The sequence below is a fragment of the Jaculus jaculus genome, chromosome 13 (genome assembly GCF_020740685.1).
Source record: "Jaculus jaculus isolate mJacJac1 chromosome 13, mJacJac1.mat.Y.cur, whole genome shotgun sequence".
Taxonomy (NCBI): domain Eukaryota; kingdom Metazoa; phylum Chordata; class Mammalia; order Rodentia; family Dipodidae; genus Jaculus; species Jaculus jaculus.
Genome location: NC_059114.1, coordinates 13409013 through 13427822, shown reverse-complemented (window position 1 = coordinate 13427822; position 18810 = coordinate 13409013). Strand labels below are relative to the sequence as shown.

Genomic DNA, 18810 nt, shown 5'->3' with positions numbered 1-18810 from the left:
TAAGCCATCCCTCCAGCCTAAAAGGGTAACTTTTTCAAGACCAACACGGCATATCTTTGCCATGGAGGTAGGTGTCTTCTGTCCTCACAACTTCTGCTTATGTGTCAGGCTGCTTTGTGGTGTTAAAATGACAGCGGAGGGCTGGAGGGATGGCTTAGTGGTTACGGCGCTTGCCTGTGAAGCCTAAGGACCCAGGTTCGATTCCCCAGTACCCATGTAAGCCAGATGCACAAGGTGACACATGCATCTGGAGTTCAATTGCAGGGGCTGGGGGCCCTGGCATGCCAGTCTGTCTCTTTCTCTCTCATAAAAATATAAAATGGCCCGGCATGGTGATGCACACCTTTAATCCCAACACTCAGGCAGCAGAGGTAGGAGGATGGTGTTGAGTTTAAGGCTACCCTGTAACTATAGAGCGAATTCCAGGTCAGCCTGGACTAAAGCAAGACCCTACCTTGAAAAAACAAAAATATCTACAATAAAATAAAATGACAGCTAAAATACTTGTCCTTTTCCTCGGTCACATTCCGCTGGCTGGCTGACTGGGGGAAAGTTAGCATCTGACTCTCTCACTTGATCAGCCTCTTTTCCCTAAGGGATATAATTGTCCCTGCCCCAGCCCATGACCCTGGTTGGGCTGTGCAATCTGTCTGGAAGAAATCTGAATTTGCATACACAGAAAGCTTTTTTGAGGTCTGGGGACCTTAGGGAAACAGGGACAGATGGGTCATAGATTTCTTCCAGAACTGGTCTCATTTTCTTTGCAGTGCTTGGATAATTAATGTGTTGGGGGTCACGAAGATGGCTGCTTGTTGCCCACTGAACGGGGGGGAGGAGGGACACAGAAAGACAGTCTGCTCATAATCCACAGGGCAGGCATCCCTGGCCTCTTCTAGCCCCTGGCAGCCTGGGTCCTCCCCGGTGCGTGTGGCAGAGTGGATTACAGGAGGATGAAGCCGATTGAAGCTAGATGTCCGATCCATTGCAAGGAATCAAGCCCGTCTTGAGAAGACAGCCTAGTTAAGGGGCTTAGCCACGAGGTCAAGCCAAAATGCTCAGCCCCAACTTCCTGAGGACAGAGGAGAAAAGAGCATGGGAAGACACATGCGCTGCTTTCCTTATTGACTCTGGTTCCATCGAGGGGCTCCCTGACCCTCAGTGTTCTGCAAACAGTACTCAATAGCAAACCATCCACAGAAGAAAAAAAAAAAGACCATTCCTTCAAGCAGGGCGACATCATTCTTGTTCTTCCTGTAGGCCTCACCATCCTAAATAGCCTTATCCCACAGAGTGGCTGTGTCAGCGTTAACTGAGCCAGTCTCATAAAATGGATGAGCAAGGGGCTGGAGAGATAGCTTAGCCACAGAGGCATTGGCCTGCAAAGCCAAAGGACCCAGGTTCGATTCCCCAGGACCCACGTACAGCCAGATGCACAAGGTGGCGCATGTGTCTAGAGTTTGTTTGCAGCAGCTAGAAGTCCTGGCACGCCATTCTGTCTTTCTCTCTTTTTCAGTTTGTCTCTCAAAATAAATTTAAAAACTTAATAAAAAAGTTACCTGGGCATGGTGGTGCATGCCTTTAATCCCAGCACTTGGGAAGCATAGGCAAGAGGATCTCTGTGAGTTTGAGGCCACCCTGAGGTTACATAGTGAATTTCAGGTCAGCCTGGGTTAGAGCAAGACCTTACCTTGAAAAATCAAAAATAATAATAATAATAATAAATAATAGATGCATAAGTAAGTGGCTTCCAGCTTCTTACTACTGCAAATAATGTTGTAAGGAACATCTCAGTGCCTAAAACATTGTAGCACTTGCCACTTTCTCTAAGCAAGAGTTTCAGAAATGACAGCCTACTCCCAAAATTGCCTCAATGAGTCACACCCTCTAATAGCAATTTCTGCAATGGAAGGAATTCCGTGTCTCCCAATAATCTTGGAAAATTTCCAGTCCCCAATGTGGTAGATTTAAAGGTGGGACCACTGAGAGGAACTCAGATTGGGGGTTATGAGGGTCAATCCCCCATGATGGAATTAGTGTCCCTACCAGAAAATGAAAAGACCAGAGCCGGGCGTGATGGTGCACGCCTTTAATCCCAGCACTTGGCAGGCAGAGGTAGGAGGATCACGGTGAGTTCGAGGCCACCCTGAGACTACATCCCAGGTCAGAGGTCAGCCTGGACTAGAGTGGAATCCTACTTCAAAAAAACAAACAAAAAAAAAAAAGGAAGAAAATGGAAAGATCAGAGAGGACTGTCGTCTGTCTCTCCCATGTGAAGATTGGCAGGAAGAGAGCTTTTACCAGCCGCCCCCCCAGCCCTGCTGGCACCCAGATACCAGCATGCAAGCCACCCTCTCTATGCTACTCCATTATAGCAGTGCCAACCACCCAGGCATCACCCTTTTATCTCCTTCCACGCCAAGTCAGGGCTGGCCTAAGTGGAAGATAGAGTTTGGCAGAATGCAAGTGTGACTGTGAAAGCTAGATTATGAAAGGTGTTGTGGAACTACAGCTGTTAAGGTGCTTGCCTGCAAAGCCTAAGGACCTGAGTTCGATTCCCCAGTACCTATGTAAGCCAGATAGACAAGGTGACACATGCTTCTTCTGGAGTTCATTTGCAGTGGCCCTGGCACACCCATTCTCTCTCTCTCTCTCATGCTGAGTATGGTGGCACACTCCTTTAATCCCAGCACTAAGGAGGCAGAGGCAGGAGGATCGCTGCAAGTTCGAGGCCACCCTGAGACTCCATAGTGAATTCCAGGTTAGCCTGGGCTAGAGTGAGACCCTACCCCAAAAAAAAAAAAAAAAAAAAAAGAGAGAGAGAGAGAGAGAGAGAGAGAATGGGCATACTAGGGCCTCTAGCTGCTGCAAATGAACTCCAGACTCATGTGCCACCTTTGTGCATCTGGCTTATGTGGGTCCTGGGGAATTGAACCTGGTTCTTTGGCTTTGCAGCAAAGGCCTTAACTACTCAGCCATCTTCTCCAGCCCTGTTTGTTTCTTTGTTTGTTTTTAAAGACAGAGCCTCACTATGTAGCCCCAGGTGAACTCAAAGTCATGAACCTCCTGCCTCAACCTCCTGAGTGCTAGGGTAAACAGCTTTGGTCTCTTGAACCTATCAACCAGAGGAAGTCAGGCCCACCATGGCACGCGAATGCTGCCAACAGAGGAACCCACCCCACAAGGGGCTGCTGAGCTCTCCCGCCCACAGCCAGCACCCTGCAGCTGGACCGCCCTGTGGGTGGACCTGCAGCGCGGGAGGGGCCGCGGGTCTCCATCACGTCTTCAGTGGCCCACGTCTTTAGCTTGCATCTGACTGCAGCCTCGGCAGAGACCCCACGGAGGCCAGACCCGCGCAGCACGCTGCTCCCAGATTCCAGCCCACACAGATGAAAGCCAGTCTTGCTGTTTTCTGCCAATTTGGTTCAGGTGACCTGTTTCACAGCAATAAATAAGTAATACACTAGATCAAAAGACCAAAGCGCTTCTGAGCCTCCTAACCCAGCACACCGTACTTCCCCTTGCATCGTTAGTTCCTGTGTTGACATGTAACCGGCCCACGCATGAGCTTCGATGACCTTCTCATAGGGGTGCTCATCGGAGCAGAGGATGTAGGGTGCGCTTGGACAACCCTTTCTGCGGTCACTACTCTTTCTGCACGGCTCGCTCATCAAGACTGGATTTTGATTTGCGGCCGTAAGCCCTTCCAAGAGCATGATGTTCACAGCTTGTTACTTGTGCCCAGTGAAACCATCTAATAGCCCATGCTGGGCAGCTGAGAAAGCCCAGCCTGTTATAAGTTAATTCCTCCTTTCTTTCCTCTGGATTCTCAAAAGCTTTTTTGAAAGAGTATAAGCAAAAACATCTGGCTTGTGAAAAAAAAAAAAGCCTCATCAGAGACCACAGTACTGCAGTGAGGGTTATGGTAAGGAAATCAACTTGTTTCCCTGGCTCTCGTGTCCCGAAAGCTCTCTGAGCGACAACAGACCCAGTGAACCTATACAAGCACTTGGATAGGACTCTATTTATTTTATCATTAAGATGTTCAGTAAATATTTATCAAGCACCCCAGACACTGTTGAGCTTTGGGGAAAATTCAAAGAAATGGAGATCATGCTGGTCCCTGCCCTTGAAGCTATACGCGGCAGCAGCGGGTGGAATAAGTCAGACATCTACAAATCCTGTCTACCACACCTACAAGCTGCGTGACCCTGGGTGGGTTTTTGGACTTCTCTGTGCCTTAGTTTCCCTTCCTCCTTCTCTTCCTCCTCTTCCTCCGCCTCCTCCTCCTCCTTCTTCTTTTTGGTGCATGTGTATGGGTGTGTGTTTATGTATGATGTGTGAGTATATATCTGTGTGAATTGTGTATATGTATATGTGCATGCATGATGCATGTCACTGTGTGTCGGAGTTAGAGGACGACCTTGAGGTATCAGTTCTTGCCTTGCACCAAGGGTCTCTTTTGCTGCTTTTTTTTTTAAAGAAAGAAACAAAACCAGGTATGGTGGCGCACGCCTTTAATCCCAGCACTCGGGAGGCAGAGAGGTAGGAGGATCACCGTGAGTTGGAGGCCACCCTGAAACTTCATAGTGAATTCCAGGTCAGCCTGGTCTAGAGTGAGACCCTGCTTTGAAAATCCAAAATAAATAAATAAATAAATAGAAAGAGAGAGACAGAGAATTGGCATGCCAGGGCTTCAGCCACTGCAATAGAACTCCAGATGTATGTGCCCTCTTGTGCATCTGGCTTACATGGGTACTGGAGAATCAGAACTGGGTGCTTAAGCTTCACAGGTAAGCAAGCACTTTAACCACTAAGCCATCTCTCCAGCCCTCCCCTTCTTCATCTTTTTAAAAAAATACATTTTATTTATTTATTTGAGAGAGAGAGAGAATGGGTGCACCAGGGCCTCCAGCCACTGCAAACGAACTCCAGACGCATGCGCCACCTTGTGCATCTGGCTTTCGTGGGACTTGGGGAATCAAAGTGGGGTCCTTTGGCTTTGCAGGCAAATGCCTTAGCCACAAAGTCATCTTCTCCAGCTCTTCTTGATCTTTTTTAAAAAAATTATTTATTTATTAGCAAGCAGAGAGAGGGAGAGACAGAGAGAACAAGAGGATGGGTGAGCCAGCGCCTCCTGCCATTGCAAATGAACTCTGGCTTTACGTGGCTACTGGGGAATTAAGCCATCTACTTCCTTTGAAATAGGGCCTCTCACTGGCCTATTAGGCTAGACTGGCTGGCCAGTGAGCCCTGGGCATCCACCTGCCTCCACCTTCCCAGCATTGGCATTGTAGGTGTGTACCACTTTACCTGGCATTTTATTCGAGAGAGAGAGAAGGACAGGGAGAGAATGGGCGCCACGGCCTTCAGCCACAGCAAATGAACTCCAGAGGCGTGCGGCCCCTTGTGCATCTGGCTTACATGGGTCCTGGGGAGTCGAGCCTTGAATTGGGGTACTCAGTCTTCACAGGCATGTGCTTAACTGCTAAGTCATCTCTCCAGCCCCACACCTGGCTCTTTTGAAGGTTTTTTTTTTTTTTTTTTGGTTACTTTGCTTTTTTGTTTTTTTAATTTTTATTTATTTGAGAGCGACAGACACAGAGAGAAAGACAGATAGAGGGAGAGAGAGAATGGACGCGCCAGGGCTTCCAGCCTCTGCAAACGAACTCCAGACACGTGCGCCCCCTTGTGCATCTGGCTAACGTGGGACCTGGGGAACTGAGCCTCGAACCGGGGTCCTTCGGCTTCACAGGCAAGCACTTAACTGCTAAGCCATCTCTCCAGCCCGGTTACTTTGCATTTTATATGTGGGATCAAGGTTAGGTTCTATGCTTCCAAGGCAAGCCATCTCCTCAGAAGCAATAGTAGTTTTATTTTCTTTAGGCTAGCTTAAGGAGTAAATGAGATCTGACCATGAATCACTTAGTAGCTGGCCTATTGCGAGCATGTGTTAACACCAGCTGAGTTCATTGTTACTAGAATATTCTACACACTGCCTTGGATGAGCTTGTTATCAAACAAGTTGGATTCATCTTTGAGTCTCCCTGTGTGGTGTGGTTCAAATGTCATGGCCACTCTGAGCCTCAGTGTCTTTTTATTTTTTGGATTTTTGGGGCAGGGTTTTGCTCTATCCCAGGCTGACTTGGAATTCACGTAGTCTCAGACTGGCCTCAAACTCACAGCCATGCTCCTGCCTCTGCCTCCTGAGTGCTGGGATTAAAGGCGTGCGCCACCATGCCTGGCTGTGCCTCAGTATCTTGATCTGCAGAATGGGTCCACACCACGGTACTTGCTGCATCATTGGGGGCAGGGGATGCATGCAATGCTGTGTGCCCAGGAGGCCCCAGAGCAAGCAGCTGCTTTTCTTCTTGGGGAAAGTACCAGAAGAGGAAATCACCACCACGCAGTGTGATGCTTCATGCTGTGACAAACGACTTTCTACATGGCTTGTGAAGCCAGAGTGTGCCTTCTGAGAAGTCAAGCTGCAGTCCCCATGGGTAGCTAGGACCTTAAACAACAAGCCCTCATTTCATTTGAAAGATGGAAGAGCAGCACTGCAAGAAGTGCCCCTGAGTTGGGCTGGAGAGATGGCTTAGCGGTTAGGTGCTTGCCTGTGAAGCCTAAGGACCCCGGTTCAAGGCTCGATTCCCCAGGACCCACGTTAGCCAGATGCACAAGGGGGTGCACACATGAGTTCATTTGCAGCGGCTGGAGGCCCTGGTGTGCCCATTCTCTCTCTCTCTCTCTCTCTCTCTCTCTCTATCCTCTATCTGCCTCTTTCTCTCTCTGTCACTTTCAAAAAAAAATAAATAAATAAAAAGTTCCCCTAGGTGGGTGGACAGATCACCATGGAACTTCCAGAAGCAATGAGGTTGTGATTATCTGCTACAGCAGAGTCCGGAATGCTGCTTCACCACCGGCTTAGCTAAGTGAAACTAGCTACTGACGTCGTTTCCTAGAGGCTCGGGGTCCTCATACGCTCAGCAGAGCTCGTAATGACAGCTGGTGTGTGACGAGAGCTGTCTGAGTGCCAGGCTTTTATTTCCCTAGTGCCCGAGCACGCGCAGTTTGCGGGGCGGCCCGTGAAGTCAGTGCTGTCATTGTGCTTCCAGTTCGCGGTGGGGGTTCAGCACGGTGCAAGAATAAATGAATGGCTGAGTCAGGATGTCAACTCAGGCAGTTTAAGCCCTCAGCCGGTGCTCGTGACTTTAAAACAAAAAAGTGTGTGTGTGTGTGTGTGTGTGTGTGTACACGTGGAGGCCAGAGGTTGACAGTAGTTGGGTGTCTTCCCCCGTTACTCTCCATCGTTTGTTTGTTTTTAAATATTTTATTTATTTATTTGAGAGAGAGATAGGAAGACAGACAGAGAGAGAGAGAGAAGAATGGGCACGCCAGAGCTTCCAATGCAAGGGACACGGCAAATGAACTCCAGACATGTGTGCAACCTTGTGCATCTGACTTATGTTGGAATCGAACCTGGGTCCTTAGGCTTTGCAGGCAAGCACCTTAACCACTGAGCCTTCTCTCCAGCCCACAGTTTTTTTTTAATTTTAGTTTTTGGTTTTTTGAAGAAGTGTCTCACTCTAGCCCAGGCTGACCTGGAATTTACTATGTATTCTCAGGGTGGCCTCAAACTCACAGCGATCATCCTACCTCTGCCTCCCAAGTGCTGGGATTAAAGGCGTGTACAACCATACCTGGCTTCCCCCCACTATTGGGAAACAGAGAATTGGCAACCAGGGTCTCTAGCCACTGCAATCGAACTCCAGATGCATGCGTCACCTTGTGTATCTGGCTTTATGTGGGTACTGGGAATTCGAACTTGGGTCCTTAGACATCACAGGCAAGTACTATAACTGCTAAGTCATCTCTCCTGATTTGTTTTGTTTTGTTTTGTTTTTGTTTTTTGAGGTAGGGTCTCTCTCTGGCCCACGCTGACCTGGAATTCACTATGTAGCCTCAGGGTGGCCTCAAACTCATGGTGATCCTCCTACCTCTGCCTCCCGAGTGTTGGGATTAAAGGCGTGCGCCACCACACCCGGCTCTCCACTCTTGACTTTTACCAGCAGCTTCACATAGTGATATGGGGGGGGGGGTACAAACTCAGACAAGGCATGGGGAGTGCTGACCCCAGCGCCTGCACCATGGGATGCGCTCTGGGAAGGGAGCTCTCTTTCTGACTTATCCAAAGACAGTGATTTCTCACTCATAGAAATTTTAGAGAGGTCATCCATCCACTGAGTAGAGAGAGCAGATGGCCAGGCACAATGGAACTTGACCCCCTTCCTTGAGGGTTCCCCAGTGAATGACATGTTCTCAAAGAGGCTGCAGCCTTGGGCTTGCTGTTGGGGGTGGGGGTCTCTAACCCTGCACCCTCTGTGTGATCTCTACAGTAGCCAGTGGTATCAGATGGGCTAATGAAAACAAGGTCAAGTCCTGGGCCGGGAAGCCACTGCGGAGCAGCCGTGAGCACAGCCCGCTGGCTGTCTCATTTGAGCTCCACCCTGCTTCAGGGGGCTGTGGATGCATACGGGGATTTCAGTGCATGGTGCGGGGGAGACATTGCATGATAGCTCTGTGGCCTTGGGAAAGATGTTTTGAGCCTCAGTTTCCTTCTCCGTGAAGTAGGCTGCGGCATCTGCCTGGGCCCAGGAGAGGAGTCATTGCGGATGAATCAGTGCCCTGCTGTCATGGCTAGCCTGGAAACCAGTTCCAGAGAGATGGCAACAGACGCTGTGGTCACTCAAACCCAATCAAAAGAGTGACCCAGGGCTGTAGAGGTGGCTCAGTGGTTAAGGAGCTTGTCTGCAAACCCTAAGTCCTGGGGTTTAATTCCCCCAGTACCCACATAAAGCCCGGTACATGCATCTAGAGTTCATTTGCAGCAGCTGGAAGCCTTGGCACACCCATTCTGTCTCTTTTCTCTCCCTTCTCTCTGCCTCTCTGTGCTTACAAAAAAATAGTAAAAAAATTTAAGAAAAAAACCAGGGACTCAGAGGCTACAGAAAACTCAACATTAGGGCTGGAGAGATAGCTTAGCGGTTAAGCGCTTGCCTGTGAAGCCTAAGGACCCCGGTTCGAGGCTTGGTTCCCCAGGTCCCACGTTAGCCAGATGCACAAGGGGGCGCACGCGTCTGGAGTTCGTTTGCAGAGGCTGGAAGCCCTGGCTCGCCCATTCTCTCTCTCTCCCTCTATCTGTCTTTCTCTCTGTGTCTGTCGCTCTCAAATAAATAAATTAAAAAAAAAAAAAAAAGCAAAGACGGGCGTAGTGGTGCACACCTTTAATCCCAGCACTCTGGAGGCAGAGGTAAGGAGAACCACCCTGAGTTTGAGGCCAGCCTCAGACTACATAGTGAATTCCAGGTCAGCCTACAATATAGAATGAGACCCTACCTCGAAAAACTAAACTAAAGCTCTCTGGAGGGATGGCTTAGTGGTTAAGGTACTTGCCAGCAAAGCCAAAGGACCCAGGTTCAATTCCCCAGTACCCATGAAAAGCCAGATGCACAAGGTGGTGCATAAATCCAGAGTTCATTTGCAGTAGTAGCTAGAGGCCTTGGTGTGCCCATTCTCCCTCTCCCTGCCCCCCCCACCTCTGTCTGCACACCTTTAATCCCAGCACTTAGGAGGCAGAGGTAGGAGGATCGCTGTGAGTTCGAGGCCAGCCTGAGACTACATAGTGAATTCTAGGTCAGCCTGGGCTAGAGTGAGACCCTACCTTGAAAAACCAAATAAATAAATAAGAGAAAATAGCCAACATATTGACACATAACAGAGGCTCAAACTTGTTGCATCAACAAACTTTTCTTTCCCTTGAGGAGCTCTGTGTGGAACACAGAGGTTAAATGGCGTGGCCAGGCTCACATAGCGTATCTGTGGGAAAGCTGCCACCTCCAACCCGGAGCCGCCTGATCCTACCAAGGCACGTTCATGGTGATCTTCTGCTGGCTGCTGTCCAGCACCTGCCATTCAGTCCTGAGTTCACGCATAGGAATAGGTCGTAAGCCCAGGATCTCCTATTCCACCCACAAAGCCTGGCATCATGTGAAAGGAGCCAGCTGACTGTTTTGCTCATTGCCTGTATTCCGGGGTTGAGTGGAGTCGAGCCTGGCACAGAGCGGAAACCAGAAAGTATTTTCGGACTGGAAGATGTCACCTCCTTTTGAGAGTTTATGTGTGCAGCAGGCATGGAGTGACAGCTGCACTGGGTCTCACATTGCACATGGCTCCCGCGTGTCACCAGCGATGTTGGTGATGAGAGAGGGTCCCTGTGTCCCCCACAGTTTTCTCTGGGCAAAGCCACACATTCTAGCCTTCTGTGAAAGGAATTGATGCTTTACTTGGGGAGAGAACAGATGATCTTGGGTCTAAGCTTTCTGCTGGCGACCCCACAGCTGAAGGGTGTGGACAGAGGGTGTCATTTCAAACCTCCTCTCCCCAAGGGCTCAGGACCCTTAGCTCCGGGGGGAGGACAGGTTGTTCCTGATGCCTGCCTGCAGCCCAAAGCTCTGAGCCATGGAACCGTTGATTTGTCCCTCTCCCTTTGTGTGGTTTTTCGAGGTAGGGTCTCACTCTAGCCCAGGCTGACCTGGAATTCACTATGGATTCTCAGGGTGGCCTCAAACTCACGGCGATCCCTCCTACCTCTGCCTCCTGAGTGCTGGTTTAAAGGTATGTGCCACCACTCCTGGCAGTTGGAATCTGTCCCCTTTTGAATGTGTGTGTGTGTGTGTGTGTGTGTGTGTGTGTGTGTGTGTGTGTTTGTTTCATAATTAAAAATATCAGGGCTTGCCAGGCGTGGTGACACACACCTTTAAACCAGCCCTCAGTAGGCAGAGGTAGGAGGATCACTGTGAGTTTGAGGCCACCCTGAGAATCCATAGTGAATTCCAGGTCAGCCTGAGCTAGAGCGAGACCCTACCTCAAAAAAACAAAAATAAATAAATAAATAAAAATAAAATTAAAAAATAACAGGGCTAGGGATGGAGAGATGGCCTAGCAGTTAAGGCACTTCCCTGCAAAGCTTAAGGACATAGGTTCAATATCCCCAGATATACAAGGTGCACATGCTTCTAGCATTTGTTTGCAGTGGCTAGAGGCCCTGATGTGCCCATTTCCTCTGTTTCTCTATATCTGCCTCTCTCTCTCTTAAATAAATAAAATATTAAAAAAAAAAAAAAAAACTTAGCCAGGCATGGTGGCGCATGCCTTTAATCCTAGCACTTGGGAGGCAGAGGTAGGAGGATCACTGTGAGTACAAGGACAATTCCAGGTCATCCTGAGCTAGAGTGAGAGCCTACCTTGAAAAATGAAAAACAAGAAAAAGAAAAAGAAAAAAAAATTAGTCCCAGCACTTGGGAGGCAGAGGTAGTAGGATCGCCTTGAGTTCAAGGCCACTCTGAGACTACATAGTGAATTCCAGATCTGCCTGGGCTAGAGTGAGACCCTACCTCAGAAAAACAATAACAACAACAACAATAAAAATAACAGGGCTGTACATGTAGCTCAGTAGTAGAACACTTATACAAATCACTGGGCTTAGGGCTGGAGAGATGGCTTAGCAGTTAATTGTTTGCCTGTGAAGTCTAAGGACCCTGGTTTGAGGCTCGATTCCCCAGTACCCACATTAGCCAGATGCACAAGAGAGTGCACACGTCTGGAGTTCCTTTACAGTGGCTGGAGGCCCTGGTGTGCCCATTCTCTCTCTCTCTCTCTCTGTCTCTCTCTCTCTGCCTTTCTTGCTCTGCCTGTTGCTCTCAAATAAATAATGAAAAACATGTCATTGGGTTTAATCCCTAGCACTGCAGTTTGGCTACATAGTCAGCCTGGGCTATATCAGACCCTGTCTCAAAAAGAACAACATGAAAGCCGGGTGTGGTGGCGCACGCCTTTAATCCCAGCACTCGGGAGGCAGAGGTAGGAGGATCGCTGTGAGTTCAAGGCCACCCTGAAACTGCATAGGTCAGCCTGGACTAGAGTGAGATACTACCTCAAAACGAAGAACTGTATGGGGCTGGAGAGATCCTCATCAGTTAAGACACCTGTTTGCAAAGGCTGTTGGCCTCTGTTCAATCTCCTAATATCCACAAAAAGCCAGGTGCAAAAAGTGGCATATGTCTCTGGCATTTGTTTGTAGTGGTACAAGGCTCTGGTGTGTGCATGTGTGTGTGTGTACACATGCACACTCATGCAAATAAATAAAGCTATAAAAACAACAATACCATAATGACTCAGCAACCTGGGACTGATTAGAAAATTTGAGCTCTGAAGTCAAAAATATGATTTTTTTTTTGAGACAATGTCCTAATATATAGCCCAGGTTGGTCCCAAGCTTGCTTGGTCTAAGTGAGGTTCAGGAGAGAGAGATGGAGGATATTAGGAGGTGAGAGGAGGTTCAATCAAAGCTAAAGATGAGGGCCAGATGTGGTGGTGCACACCTTTAATCTCAGAATTTGGGAGGCAGAGGTAGGAAGATTGCAGTGAGTTCGAGGCTACCTTGAGATTACATGGTAAACTCTAGATCAGTCTGGGACAGAGTGAGACCCTGCCTCAAAAAACAAAAATAAATAAATAAATAAGATGTGGGCTGGTGAGATGGCTCAGCAGTTAAAGACACTCACTTGAAAAGCCTGACAATCTGGATTTGATTGCCCAGTATTCACCTAAAGCCAGATGCACAAAGTGGCTCATGCATCTGGAGTTCATTTGCAGCAGAAAGAGGTCCTGGCGTGTCCATTCTCTCTTTCTCTCTCAAATAAGTAAATAATTAAAAAAAAAAAAATGACCAGGCATGGTGGCACATGCATTTAAACCCAGCACTTGGGAGGCTTCAGCATGAGTTCAGCCTGAAACTGCATAGTGAATTCCAGGTCATCCTGGCCTAGAGTGAGACCCTACCTCGAAAAAACCACACAAAGGGAGAGGGACAGATCAACAGTTCCACAGCTCAGAGCTTTGGGCTGCAGGCAGGCATCAGGAACAACCTGTTTCCCCCCAGAGCTAAGGATCCTGAGTATTCTAAAGTGAGCACATGGGAGCCTGAGGTCTTGGGGACAGGAGGTTTGAAGTGACTCTTTGTCTTTCTTCTCTCTATCTCTCTCTGTTTGCAGATAGATAGATAGATAGATAGACAGACAGACAGATTAAATGACTCTGTCTCTCTTCTCTCTCTGCTTGCAGATAGATAGATAGACAGACAGACAGACAAATAGATTAAAAAATATATTCAAGATCAAAACAAAAAGTCTCTGTTTGGGAAGGTTGCAATCTCTGGGTAGGGAAACTACTACTTGGTTACATGGATATATTATGCCCACCAAATTGCTCTATAAATACTTATGCTTGCCGGGCGTGGTGGCGCACGCCTTTAATCCCAGCACTCGGGAGGCAGAGGTAGGAGGATCGCTGTGAGTTCAAGGCCACCCTGAGACCACAGAGTTAATTCCAGGTCAGCCTGGACCAGAGTGAGACCCTACCTCAAAAAAACCAAAAAAAAAAAAAAAAAAAAACTTATGCTTACACTCAATTATTAGTGCTTCTCTCAAGTATTTTATTTATTATTTTTATTTGTTTATTTGCAAGCAGAGAGAAGAGAGACAGACAAAGAGAATGGGTACACCAGGGCCTCCAGCCGCTGCAAATGAACTCCAGATGCATGTGCCACTTTGTACATCTGGTTTTACATGACAACTGGGAAATTGAACTTGGGTTGTTAGGGTTTGCAGCAAGCAAATGCCTTAACTGCAACGTTGTTTCTTTAGCCTTTTTCTTCTTTCTTTCGTTCTTTGTTTCTTTCTTTGTCTCTCTCTCTTTCTGTCTCTCTTTTTTCTTTTTTTTTTTTTTTTTTTTGTAGGGTTTCACTCTAGCCCAGGCTGACCTGGATTCACTATGCAGTGTCAGGACAGCTTTGATTGGCTGAGATTAAAGACATGTGTCACTACGCCCAGGTTTCCAGATGTATATACTTTTTTTTTTTTCCGAGGTAGGGTTTCACTCTAGTCCAGGCTGACCTGGAATTCACTATGGAGTCTCAGGGTGGCCTCGAACTCATTGAAATCCTCCTACCTCTGCCTCCAGAGTGCTGGGATTAAAGGAATGTGCCACCATGCTTGGCTCAGATATTTTTTTTTAAATAAAATTTTGCCTCACCTGATTTTGGAGGCTGAGAATCCCTACATTTTACCATCCTACCTTCCTGGAAAGTCAGGAAGGTCAGCAGTGTAGTTCAAAGTCCCAAGAGCCACAGAGCCCATGGGGTAGGGTTAAGTTTATGTGATAAGGCCTGAGAGCCAGAAGCTTTAGGGCAAGAGAAGACTGAGGTGCTAGCTCAAACAGGGAGAGGGAAGACAAGTGCAGCGGCTTTATCTAAAATCCCATGCTTGAGCTGGACGTGGTGGTGCACGCCTTTAATCCCAGCACTCGGGAGGCAGAAGTAGGAGGATTGTTGTGAGTTCGAGCCACCGTGAGTCTACATAGTTAATTCCAGGTCAGCCTGGACCAGAGTGAGATCCTACCTCGAAAAACCAAAAAAAATAAAAATAAAAAAATAAAAAAATCCATGCTGTGGAAGGTCTGTAGAGACAGGATGATCAGGAATTCCAGGCCAAGTTAGGCTACATAACGAGACTCACCACTTCTGCTAACACCCTCACAGCCTCACAGACACACCCAGAAACCATATTTAATCAGATATCTGGACATCTAGTGGCCCAGTCACGTAAACACCTAAGATTAACCATGATAATGGGAACAAGTTTCTTGTTCATAGTTCCCGTTCTGCAGCTTCTAATTTTTATAATGTTTTATATTTATATTTGTTATTATTATTATTTTGGGTTTTTCAAGGTAGGGTCTTGCTTTAGCCTAGGCTGACCTGGAATTCACTATGTAGTCTCAGGGTGGCCTCAAACTCACAGTGATCCTCCTACCTTTGCCTCCTGAGTGCATGCACTGCCACGCACCTGGCTTATTTATTTATTTAATATATGTATAGAGAGAAAATGGGGACAGTGGGGCCTCTAGGCACTGCAAACAAACTCCAAACGTATGACCACCATGTGCTTATGTGGGTTCTGGGGAATCGAACCTGCGTCCTTAGGCCTTACAGGCAAGCACCTTAACTACTGAGTCATCTCTCCATCTCATTCTAATCTTTTTTAATCCTGCAAAATGCATTCCGTGGTTAGAGATCACACATGAGCTCTCTCCACCATCTTTCTGTGCCACGAATGTCCTGGCAGATGCTCTTAAGAACATCAACAATGCTGAAAAAAGAGGAAAAGGCCATGTCCTTATTAGGACTCCAAAGTCACGGTTTGGTTTCTAACTGTCTTGATGAAGCATGGTTATTTTGGTGAGTTTGAATTCATTGAAGATCACAGAGCTGGGAAAATTGTTGTGAACCTCAAAGGCAGGTTAGACAAGTGTGAAGTGATCAGCCCCAGATTTGATGTACAGCTTGGAGTCTTAGAGAAATGGCAGAGTGATTGGCTCTCCTCCGTCAGTTTGGTTTCATTGTACAACCTCACCTGGCATCATGGACCATGAGGAAGCAAGGCGGAAACACACAGGTGGGAAAATATCAGCATTCTTTTTCTAGGAGTCTAAAGAAAGCATACATATGAATAAAATACCTCAGTGGAGTCCATGCAAAAAAGAGGGGGCACTGGAGAGGTGGCTTAGCTATGAAAAAGCTTGCCTGCAAAGCCAAAGGACTCAGGTTCGATTCCCCGGTACCCAAGTAAGCCAGGTGCACAAGGTGATACATGTGTCTGGAGTTCATTTGCAGCGTCTGAAGGCCCCGGCACACCCACTCTCTGTCTCTGTCTCTATTTCTCTCTCTCTCTCTAATAAATAAATAAATAGAAATCAGATGGGGAAAGTCATCCATGAATTCAAGGTCCCTAAACTGGGCATCTTTGACAATCCTCAGCAGAACCCCAGCTGGAAGGATTTCCTGATAATTATGCTCTACTGCAGATTTCCCAACACTTAGAGATGAATCTTGTCACCCAAGCTGCTCGCTCACCTCCCAGAACCTCATTATAGAGGAAACAATTTGCGAAATCCTCTAGGCTTTCTGCAAAGGCGTGGGCTGTAGTGAGCACAGCCCAGCCTGGCCGGCACACCCTTGTGACAGATGCCTGTGCCACCCATGGAAAGAGAGCTAGTGCCAATGAACACAGCCGAGGCTTCACCAGTGGCCCTTAAATGTGGGCAAGTGTGCCCCCACCTCACCCCAAGGGACATCTGGTGATATTAAGAGACACATCTCATTGCCACAAGCAGAAAGATGCTCCTGGCATCTGGTGGGCAGAGGCCAGGAATCCCACTAAACATCCTACACTGCATGGGACACCTGCTCCCTCCCAAAGTACTAGGCCCCCCAGTGCTGAGAACCCTGGCTGTTCAGACATACAGAGCCTCTCTGAGTCCTAATGTGAGAGCAGCTTTGAAGAAAGATCTCAAATCCTCCCAGCAGGCCAGTGGATAGGACCTATGATGTCCATTTTGCAGGACAGGTGATGGAAGCCTTCAGAATAGAGGGGGCTTGAGAATATATAGCTATATCGTTTTATTTTACCTTATTTTTATTTGTTTATTTGAGAGAGAGAGAGCGAGAGAGAAACAGAGAGAGAAGCAGATAGAGAGAGAATGGGCACACCAGGGCCTTCGGCTGCTTCAGACAAACTCCAGGAAAAAAAAAAAAAGATATAAAAAAAAATAGATTGGGGGCTGGAGAGATGGCTTAGCAGTTAAGTGCTTGCCTGTGAAGCCTAAGGACCCTGGTTTGAGACTCGATTCTCCAGGACCCACGTTAGCCAGATGCACAAGTGGACACATGCGTCTGGAGTTCGTTTGCAGTGGCTGGAAGCCTTGGCACACCCATTATCTCTCTCTGCTTCTTTCTCTTTCTGTCTGTCACTCTCAAATAAATAAATATAAATTAAAAAAAAATAGATCAGGCATGGTGGTGCACACCTTTAATCCCAGCACTGAGGAGGCTGAATGAAGTAGGAGGATTGCTGTGAGTTTGAGGCCACCCTGAGATTACATTACGAATTCCAGGTCAGCCTGGGCTACAACGAGACCCTACCTCAAAAACACACACACACACACACACACACACACACACATTTGAGCTGTGGAGATAGCCCAATTAGTAAAGTGCCTGCCTCATAAGCATGAGAACCTAAGGTCAATACCCAGATCCCACATGAAAATGGTAGACATGGTGGTGCCTGCCTGTAATCCCAAAGCTGGGTAGGAAGAGATAGGAGCCTCCCTCGGAGCTCTCTGGCTAGCCAGTCTAGCCTAACCAATGAATTCCCGGCCAATGAGAGATGCTGTCTCAAAAGAAAAAAAAAAAATGGTGAGGGTCGGAGAGATGACTTAATGGTTAAGGCATTTGCTGGCAAAGCCAAAGGACTCAGGTTTTTTTTTTTTTTTTTAGGATTTATTTTTTATTTATTTATTTGAGACAGAGGGAGGAAGAGAGAGAGAGAGAGTGAGTGAGAATAGGTGTGCCAGGGCCTCTACCCACTGCAAACGAACTCCAGATGCATGTGCTATCATGTGCGTCTGGCTTACGTGGGACCTGGAGAATCGAACCTGGGTCCTTAGGCTTTGCAGCCACGTGCCTTAACTGCTAAACCGTCTCTCCAGCCTCAAAGGACTCAGGCTTAATTCCCCAGTACCCACATATGGCCAGATGTAGAAAGTGTGGCACATGAGTCTGGAGTTCATTTGCAGTGGCTGGAGGCCCTTATGCGCCCATTCTGTCTGTCTGTCTCTTCTCGATCTCTATCTGTTGCAAATAAATAAGTAAATAAATAAATAAATTTTTTATAGCACTTGGAGGCAGAGGTAGGAGGATTGCCATGACTTCAGTCCACCCTAAGGCTACATTCCATCTTAGCCTGGGCTAGAGTGAGACCCTACCTCGGAAAACCAAAGAAAAGAAAAAAAAATAATATATATATATATGGTAGGGCCTGGAGAGATGACTTATCAGTTAAGGCACTTGTCTTCAAAGCATGGTGGCACATGCACCTGGAGTCTGTTTACAGTGGCTAGGGGCCCTGTGCACCCATTTTCTTCCTCTCTCTTTCTTTCTGGCTCACTCGCTCTCTCGCTCTCTCTGTGCCTCTTTCCCTCCCTCACGCTCTCTATGATCATGCTGTCTCTCAAAGAAATTAATTACATTTAAAAAACTTGCTGGAATTGAAGAAAGAACAATAAGAATTATTAATCTGAATAAAAATGAGCCAAGGACTGGAGAGATGGCTTAGTGGCTAAGGTGCTTGCTTGTGAAGCCTAATGACCCTGGCTCAATTTTCCAGGTCCCACGTAAGCCAGATACACATGGTGGTGCATGTGTCTGGAGTTTGTTTGCAGCAGCTGAAGGCTCTGGTGTGTCCATTCTCTCTCTGTGTCTTTCCTTCTCTCTGTTTCTAATAAATAAATAAATAAAAATAAATCTTGGGCTGGAAAGATGACTTAGCTATTAAGGCTTACCTGCAAAGCCAAAGGACCCAGGTTGGATTTCCTAGGACCCAGATAAGCCAGATGTACAAGGTGGCCTACGCGTCTGGAGTTCCTTTGCAGTGGCTGTTTGCCCTGGTGTGTCCATTCTCTCTCTCTCTCTCTACCTGCCTCTTTTCCTCTATCTCTCTCTAATAAAAAAAAAAATAATAATAAATCTTAAACTGGATGTAGTAGCACATGTCTTTAATCCCAGTACTTGGGAGGTAGAGGTAGGAGGATCACGGTGGGTTCGAGGCCACCCTGAGACTACATGGTGAATTCCAG

General features: G+C 47.4%; 1 pseudogene; it reads left to right on the top strand.

Annotated features, from left to right (window-relative positions):
• The window catches only part of LOC105944468, a 35421-nt pseudogene extending 19823 nt beyond the window's left edge, over positions 1 to 15598 (top strand).
• Positions 15599 to 18810: the final 3212 nt, after the last annotated feature.